The following is a 9080-nucleotide window of genomic DNA, read 5'->3' on the forward strand; positions in this document are numbered from 1 at the left end:
GCATCTCTTTCAAAATGCCTAAATTCACTCTATCACTACTTTGGGAAACTTCACGTCTAAAGCCGGTTCCAAACAACTGTGGTATTAGCCTATATCTACAGCTTTGAAGAAAAACACTTTTTTTCTTTCTTTTTTTTTTTCTTTTTGAGAGTCAAATTTGCTGTAAGCCTGCTTGGTTTCATCATCCTGAGCAAAGCATGTTCAAAGCAGGCTGCAACTGCTCTGAGACTGCTGAGGAATTTGGACTCGCAGCTACTTGCAGGAATTTGGATTATTACTCATCCCTTAAATCTGAGACATTTTATATTCATGCAACTCCTGATTACACAAGCTGCATCAAACTGTGAGTGCCTGCAGGTGATTTTTAATGGGTCATGTTATGTGATATGAGGCTTTTTCACAGGGACACGGGAATATGCTTCAGCTTGCTGGCCTAGCTCCCCCTTTTAAGCTGTGGATACTCTGCCTTGCTTGCAGGAGCTGCTGACTGTGCCCCCCTGCCTTGTAGAGCCAGCCACATCGCTGCTGATTCACAGGGCAACCCGGGAAGTGACATTGCCCTTAGAAGCAAATTTCCTTTACATGAAAAATAAGCCACTTTTTAAAGAACCAAAGATCCCTTCTGTCAAAATTGCTCAAGCTTTTGCTGAAAAAAATCTCCAAAACATGTCTCTGCAAAAAAGCGTAGTGGGAACGGTTATAGTTTATGTCCCTGTTATGTGGTGAGCAGCAGCTTCAAGGCTGACTTCAAGACACAGTTACCTCAGTCAAACACCATGAGCCTGCAGATGAGGCTGGAAGATGCCTGGCATGTCTGACATGGACTTGTGGTTTCCTGTTATCCTGTGGTGACACCCCACAGGGCCAGCTGGCCCAGGACAGCCGGGACACCCTCATGGAGCAAGGGTGGGAAGGCCATCAGGCACCAAGGGCCACCCTGCCTCGGAGTGTGTGAGCACTGTACAATCCCACCAGTTCTGGTGCTCACATGAGTGAGATGATTGGGATTTGTCCAAAGTCCTCTTCTTATGCTGAGGTTCATAAGGATCTCTGTGTCAAAAAATAATTTTCCTCACAGTATTCGGTGCTTCCTTTCCCAGTGTTGGCCAGATCCTGGCCAACCAAGATAGGCAAAAATGACAGGAGTGACCTGGCTGCCTCCAGGCTTGCTGCAGCCTGGCCCATGTGCAGGAAGAGAGTGGTGGTCTCCCGTATCAGAAATAGCATAGCCGTCTCGGGTACTCAATTATTAACATGCTGCATCAATTTATGGGCTTCCTGAACGGACTATATTTTACTTTTATCAGCCATCTGTTTTTCAGTCTTGGTTTCAGTTCTACTGCAAAAATGCACCTTGCACTCAATAAAATATTTCCTGTTCAGGTTCCTCCCTGGTGGCTTACAGAAACTGCGAAAGGTCAGGCTACTTTGGAGACTATGACCACGTCCTCCTGCAGCAGTTCAGCAGCAGAAAAACAGCTGCAGGAGGCTACTGTTTCTGAGAAGATGTGCACATGGGCAAAGCGCTGCCTGCCTTGTCCTGGACTAGAGCCTGCCTGCAGGGAGACTGGAGGGAAAGTGGGGCTCTTTTATCTTGGCTATGTGATATTGGGCAAATCATCCCCTGCCCTGTGCCCTAATGGCAGGGAACACCATGTCTTGGGTGTCCCCACGTGGGGTCTGCAGAGCAGGGTCAGCGTGGGGTCTGCACCAAGCTGCAGAGAGCAGCAGGGTGTCCTGCAGGAGGAAACATCCACGTAAGTGTATGTAACCTATGGAAAGTAAGTGTACGTAACCTATGGAAAACAGAACGAGACCCTTTGTAATTTCACACTTGTATCAGACTTGGTTCTTGCTGCCTGATCAGGTTTTATAAATGAATGCAAAAACAGTTATGCTATTGATAAGGCACTAATTAGGAATCAAGGAAAGGTAAGGGGAAGCACACGAATTCAGCAATGGGCTCATCGATTGATATGAAGAAAAGTTGCATGAGAACATCATTCCTCGTAGGTAATGGCTCCGGAGCGGACACTCGCGCCGTGAGACCCTTCCGAGAGGAGCTAAATCGGCGGCCAGAAGCCGCGTAGAGAAGCGCAAGCCCCAGAGCAGGGAGAGCGAGGCACCCCTAGCCCCAGGCGGCGCTGACGCAGCGCGGCGGAGTCAGCAGGGCAGACGACCCAAGCCCCGCGCCTACAAGAGCCGCCCCCAGGGAGCGCGAGCGATCAGGAGCGCGGCGAGCAGAGCGTGGCACGGCAGCCAGGGTGTGACGCGGCAGTTAGCTCGGCAGTTAGCGCAGGCTGAGTGTGCAGCAGCGAGCTTCCCGGCGCATCTACCATGGCAATTACTCGTCAGAGGGCCGCGCCAGCACTTACTAAGAAGGAGAAGGGCACCCAGACTGATCGACTGGTAAAGCATGAGGCTGTCCAGGTGTCAGGCTGCAAGGAGTGCCATAGCCTGACACTTCCTTTGGACAGCCTGGGGGAGAGCAGCTGTGTGAGGTGCAAGCAGGTGGAGGATCTGCTCAGCATGGTAGCTGAGCTATGAGAGGAGGTTGAAAGGCGAAGACGTATCTGTAAGTCAGAGAGGGAGGAACAGGGACAGGCACCAAGAAGCACATTGCAACGAGTGACTATGGACTCCATCCCCCAGGTAACACAAGGGGGAAGAAACCAGAACAGCAATGTATGGATAAAAGTCCAGGCTCGCAATGGAAAGAAAAAAACCTTCTCCCATCTTACCCTATCAGGTACCCCTAGCCAACAGATACGAGGCCCTGGAGGAGGAAGGGCAATCAGTAGACAGGATAGGCGAGAATCCCTCTTCTCCGAAAATAGTAACACAATCAGAAAGACGAACCCTGCATATCGCTACCACAGGTATGAGGGAGAAAAGGTGGGTTATAGTTGTGGGCGATTCCTCAATTCAAGGAATGGAGAGTCCGATATGTAGGCATGACCCCCCCTCTAAGAGAGGTCTGCTGCCTTCCTGGGGCTTGGATTAAGGATATCACGTGGATACTTCCCAGCCTGGTTAGACCCACTGACTATTATCCATTGATGGTCCTACATGTGGGAGAAGAAGCAGCAACACGCAGCCTGAGGGCGATCAAAGGGGACTTTAGGGAATTGGGGAAGACAATTAGGAACTCAGGTGCGCAGGTCATATTCTCTTCCATTCTTCCCAGTGCTGGCAGCATTATAGAAAGAAATAGGAGGACATGGTCCATTAACACATGGCTCCGTGGCTGGCATCATCGCCACAACTTTGGTTTCTTCAGTAACAGGAAGCCTTACACAGCGGCAGGCATGATGGAATCTAATGGAATCCATCTTTCTCAAAGGGGGAAGAGAGCCCTAGGACATGAGCTAGCAGGGCTCATCGAGAGGGCTTTAAACTAGACTCGAGGGAAGAATCATTGGGAAAGCAGGTTACGGGGTAGGCGATGGCCTGTCATGCCACTCACAGCTGCCTAACTCCATTGCCTGTGTAGGGCGCCCTAAGCCTGAAGAGGTGAGATAGGAAAACAAGAGAACTTCTGTAGGCCCGCATGGTCAAGAACCAACTGCCCCAGCTAGAAAGAGAGGCATGTTGGGTGCCCAACTCAAATGCCTCTATGTAAACGCACGCAGCATGAGGAATAAACAAGCCAAACTGGAGATGCGTGTGCATTGGCAGAGCCATGATCTCATCACAATTACTGAGACATGGTGGGACAGCTCTCATGACTGGAATGTGGCCATGGATGGCTTTAGGCTTTTCAGGAAGGACAGGCCAGGAAGGCGAGGTCGCGGAGTTGCTCTTTACGTGAGAGAGCAACTGGAATGTATGGAGCTCAGCGTAGGGGAGGATGAAGCATGGGTCGAGAGCCTGTGGGTGAGGATTAAAGGGCAGGCCAACAGGGGTGACACTGTCATGGGAGTTTACTATAGGCCTCCTGACCAGGGAGAGGATGAGGCCTTCTACAGGCTCTGTTTGGAGCGAGCTAGCCGAGGAAGCCAGGAACATTGAAAAGAAGTCAGAGCATAATGACGTCTGGGCCAGGCCACCACCCTATGCCCCTCAAAATGGCGCCGAGCCACAAGGGGAAGGGCGGGGCGAGGGTGCCCCCGGCGCGAGTGAGGCGCCGGAACCGGAAACCAATGGGAGTGACCGGACACCTGAGGGCGGCCCGAGGGAGGGGCCGAGAGGAAGTCTGAGGGAGAGGCGGAGAGAAGACCCGAGTGAGGGGTCGAGAGCAAGTCCGAGTGAGGGACGAAGAGAAGACCCGAGTGAGGGGTCGAGAGCAAGTCCGAGTGAGGGGCGGAGAGAAGACCCGAGTGAGGGGTCGAGAGCAAGTCCGAGTGAGGGACAAAGAGAAGACCCGAGTGAGGGGTCGAGAGCAAGTCCGAGTGAGGGGCGGAGAGAAGACCCGAGTGAGGGGTCGAGAGCAAGTCCGAGTGAGGGACAAAGAGAAGACCCGAGTGAGGGGTCGAGAGCAAGTCCGAGTGAGGGGCGGAGAGAAGACCCGAGTGAGGGGTCGAGAGCAAGTCCGAGTGAGGGACGAAGAGAAGACCCGAGGGAGGGGTCGAGAGCAAGTCCGAGTGAGGGACAAAGAGAAGACCCGAGGGAGGGGTCGAGAGCAAGTCCGAGTGAGGGACCTGGAGCGAGCCCGAGGGAGGGGCGGAGAACCGATCAGAGCGGACATTTCAAAAAACGCCGAAGCCCAACGAAAAAGTACCGGAGCCCGGAAGTGACCAGTCAGTCGAGTTCCGACTCCGGATCAGCCACTAGTCAGGACGAGTGGCTCACAACCGATTCAAACTTAAGGAAGGAGAAAAAGAAGGTAAACATCCGAATTAAAGAAAAACCGGCGGGAGCATTCATGATTAAGCATGTTGCAAAGGAAGAGCATCTGACCCCAATTCAGGAGGCTGTTACCTTTAAAATAAAACTAATGAAAATTGTGAGTTTCTGTTCACAGGACCGGATCATCGGACACCCCCGTAACCCGTACACCCCGGTGACAAGCGTCCCGCCCGAGCCTGCGAGTTCCACGCTGACCGAATCCAGAAAACAACAAAACAGCCTCCGCAAGAGGGGGCCGCGATGCCTTTGTGTTATCTTAATTTTGCAGCTTGTCACTATAGGACAGGTAGAGTCACACCAGCCCTTTAAATGGGGTACTTGAACAGATCGAACAATCTCAAGCAATTAGTACAAAAATAACTACAGGGCCACCAGTTTTCAGTGCCATGCCTTGCCAACTAGCACCCATTGAACCCTGTTCCAAACGCAGCCGGTACAAAAATTTGTTCACCGGTTCGCCGTGGCTAACCACCCTGATATCCACCTTGACAGGGCTGATCACAATGATCATGATGACGCTAATCTTTGGACCCTGTATATTGAATAAGCTCATGCCGTTTGTCAAGAATCAGCTAGAGAAGGTTAACATCATGTTAGTAGAACACCAACAACTGCTTTAAGAATATATCCACTCAGTATTACCCCCAAGTTATCCCAAGGTACACCCTATTCCTACACCCTGGTATTACCTGTCATCCCCTACCTTCTACGCGCCTTCTTCTTTGTGCCTTATGTTTTATGTCAAGTTTATGATATGTAATTTTAAGATTGGTATAACTATAAGAATAGAATAAGATAGTAATAAGAATAAGATAGTTGTATTTTAGCTAGTTTTGTTATGCATAGGGAGGGGGGAAGTTGTTGCAGATAGTTAGGGAACGGCGGCCGGAAGATATCGTGCTGTACGGAAAGATAGGGCCCCTAGTAGCCAATAGTGTTTAGTCTATGGTGTAAGCAGACGGATGTGACGTTGTAAACCTAGATATATAACACCTTGTTTCCCATCAATAAAGGCCATTTGCCGTCCACCACATTGGTGTCAACTAGCTGATAGCCCGAGTGGCTTGGGGGTGGTCGCCGTGCCGTCCCTGAACCAGGTCGCTGCAGCCATTTGAACTGCAACACAGCTGCAAGCCTCACGAAGCCTCACAATCCCAGGCCCTGGTCCTTATGGGGGACTTGAACCACCCTGATGTCTGCTGGGATAATCACACAGCTAGGAGCAGACAGTCCAGGAGATTCCTGCAGAAGATTGCAGATAACTTCTTGATGCAGGTGATTGATGAGCCAACAAGGCGAGGGGCGCTGCTAGACCTGATACTAATAAACAGAGGTGGTCTAGTGGGAAATGTGAAGGTTGGGGGCAGCCTTGGCGGCAGCGACCACGAGATGTTGGAATTCACGATCCTGCGAGGAGGAAGATGGACAAGAAGTAGGATTGCAACCCTGGACTTCAAGAGAGCTAACTTAGACCTCTTCAGGGAGCTCCTTGGAGGAATCCCCTGGGCAAGGGTCCTAGAAGGAAAGGGGGTCCAGGAGAGTTGGCTAATATTCAAACACCACTTCCTCCAAGCTCAGGATCGGTGCATTCCTATAAGAAAGAAGTCGAGCAAGGAGGGCAGGAGACCTGCGTGGATGGGCAGGGAGCTGATGGGTAAACTTAATGAGAAAAAGAGCACGTATGTAAGGTGGAAGAAGGGCCAGGCCACATGGGAAGAATATAGGAACACTGTCAGATAATGCAGGGATGCAATGAGGAAGACCAAGGCCCGTTTGCAATTAGAGTTAGAGAGAGATGTCAGGGGCAACAGGAAGGGCTTCTATAAATACATCAGCAGCAAGAGGAAGACTAGGGAAAATGTTAGTCAGCTGCTGAATGGGGAGGGTGCCTTGGTGGCAGAGGATGCAGAGAAGGCAGAGTTACTAAATGCCTTCTTTGCTTCTGTCTTTACTGCTAAGGCCAGTCCCCATGAACTACAGAGCCCAGAGACAAGAGAGAGAACCAGGAGAAAGGAGGACTTTCCGCTGGTCGAGGAGGATTGGGTTAGGGACTATTTAGGCAAACTGGACACCCATAAATCTATGGGCCCAGATGGGATGCACCCAGGAGTGCTGAGGGAACTGGCAGGGGTTATTGCTCAGCCGCTCTCCATCATCTTTGAGAGGCCATGGAGGGCGGGGGAGGTGCCTGAGGACTGGAAGAAACCAACATCACTCCAGTCTTCAAAAAAGGCAAGAGGGAGGAGCCGGGAAACTACAGGCTGGTCAGCCTCACCTCTGTCCCTGGAAAGGTGATGGAGCAGCTCATCCTAGAGACCATCTCTAGGTATGCCAAGGAAAAGAAGGTGATCAGGAGTAGTCGGCATGGATTGACCAAGGGGAAGTCATGTCTGACGAACCTGATAGCCTTCTACGATGAGGTGACCAGCTGGATGGACGATGGGAGAGCCGTGGATGTTGTCTATCTTGACTTCAGCAAGGCTTTTTGGCACCTGAACAGGGACCCTGGAACCACGCTTCAATGCGGATCGCCTAAACGCGGAAAACCCTCGAATCTGCATCCCGAAGACGCCGGTCAAGGAGGCAGACGGAGGGGTGGAAGTCGGAGGCCGGAGACCGGCCCGGATAGCGCGCAGAAGGCACGGACCTGCTCTGGTAAGACCGCCGGTAGAGAAAAAGAGAAGGGAGAGACAATGGATAGGGAAGCGGCACTCACTTTGCTGGGACAAATTCTCGCTAAGCGAGAGGCCAGCGTGAGTACGAAGAAGCTCTATGAGCTGTGTAAACGGGCTAGAGACAAGGGACACTTGCAAAGCCCCGAGCTGATGTTTAGTGTCACGGAGTGGCACCCGATCACGTCACCGAGTTCAGAGAGTGGGCCGACGAAAGCGGCTACCTCCTCTCAGGAGGTGTTCATGGGCCCAGTGTTACCATCTGACAAGCCGCAGAAGCATGTGGGTTCCGAGCCCCCCTGTCGCCCAAAGGACATCACAGGGCTGCCGACGGATCGTGAGCCTCCCGAAGCTGGGAGCAGTGTACCTGTAAAAGCCTTTGTGAGCACGTCAGGACTGGGACCGCCACACCACCGAAAACCGCTGGTGTTTGAAAGATCCATCGCCAAACCTCCCGCCCACGTCCTCGCCTGTGCCTGCGGCGCCCTACACCATCTGTGCCCCCGCTTCCAGACCCACCCGCCTCATCGCGCCTGAAGAACGGCCGGGCTGGGTCCGGGACTTGTTAGATCACCTTGAAAAATTAGAGAAGGGGACCGGGGAAGAAAAGGCGAATGAGATCAAGGAGACTTATGTTGCTGAGGGCTTGACGAAAGCCAGGGGGGAGGTGCAGGGGAATTTGATCCGTCTTTTAAAGTGGAGATTGGAGAACTGTAATGCTTTAAGTGGGGACAGAAACCGTTATTAGGGCTATTATTTCTATTTGCTATGTTAATCTCTATTATGTGTTGTATCCTTTGTATATTGATGCTGACACGAGGTATGGTTGAAAGGTGGAAATTTGTATGATCTGTAGAGTCATAAAACTATTGTGCGAAATAGAATTCAGACCTTGAGAAAGAAGATGTTTGCCTGCCCGGGCTGAGCGATAAGGAGCGCGGAGGCGGCTGCTCAGCCAGGCTCACAGCCGACCTCCTCCAAAAGCAGTTGAAGGCGGCTGCTCGACCAGGCTTGTAGCCAACTTAACCGCGAACATCTTCTAAATTAGTTTGAAGGTCAAACACCCGAGAGGGAGGGAGATGAGGAAGGCAGGACCCTCAGACTGACAGCTGGGACCACTTACTGGTATGCGCACCTGCGCACCCAGGAGGGAAGGTTATGTGACTGAAGGTGGAGTTTGTCCGCCCCCCGGTCTGCCTGCTGGCACGTACTGGCCCTACGTGGCAGGATGCACCGGGCTTAAACAGACAGTGCAGAGCGGGGGGGGGGCGAGACTCCTGACACTGAGGCCTACATTGTCTCCGTGGGGACACCCGCCGAGTTAGGAGCCTATCAGCAACCCTCTAATCTGCCAACTCGAGAGAATGTTCAGTCTCAGTATCCTGCCGACAAATATTACCTCAAGAGTAATTAGTCATACTTTGCTTCTTTAATGTGCTTTCACCTGAATAGCCGTAGCCACTTTGTTCTGTGTGATTATTGCCGAATCCCAAGCCCATTCGCAACCTAATTGGCAACAAGGATGGGATTCGACAATTGAAACAGTGGAACTCACTAGCG

At 51.8% G+C, this 9080-nt stretch overlaps 1 pseudogene; it reads left to right on the top strand.

The window, feature by feature from the left end:
- Window positions 1–2710: 2710 nt before the first annotated feature.
- On the top strand, window positions 2711–3401 carry LOC148592909 (uncharacterized; annotated as a pseudogene).
- The last annotated feature ends 5679 nt before the right edge of the window (window positions 3402–9080 follow it).

Source organism: Tinamus guttatus, unplaced genomic scaffold (assembly GCF_059628265.1).
Source record: "Tinamus guttatus ecotype Peru unplaced genomic scaffold, ASM5962826v1 Tinamus_guttatus_pri_ptg000482l, whole genome shotgun sequence".
Taxonomy (NCBI): Eukaryota; Metazoa; Chordata; class Aves; order Tinamiformes; family Tinamidae; genus Tinamus; species Tinamus guttatus.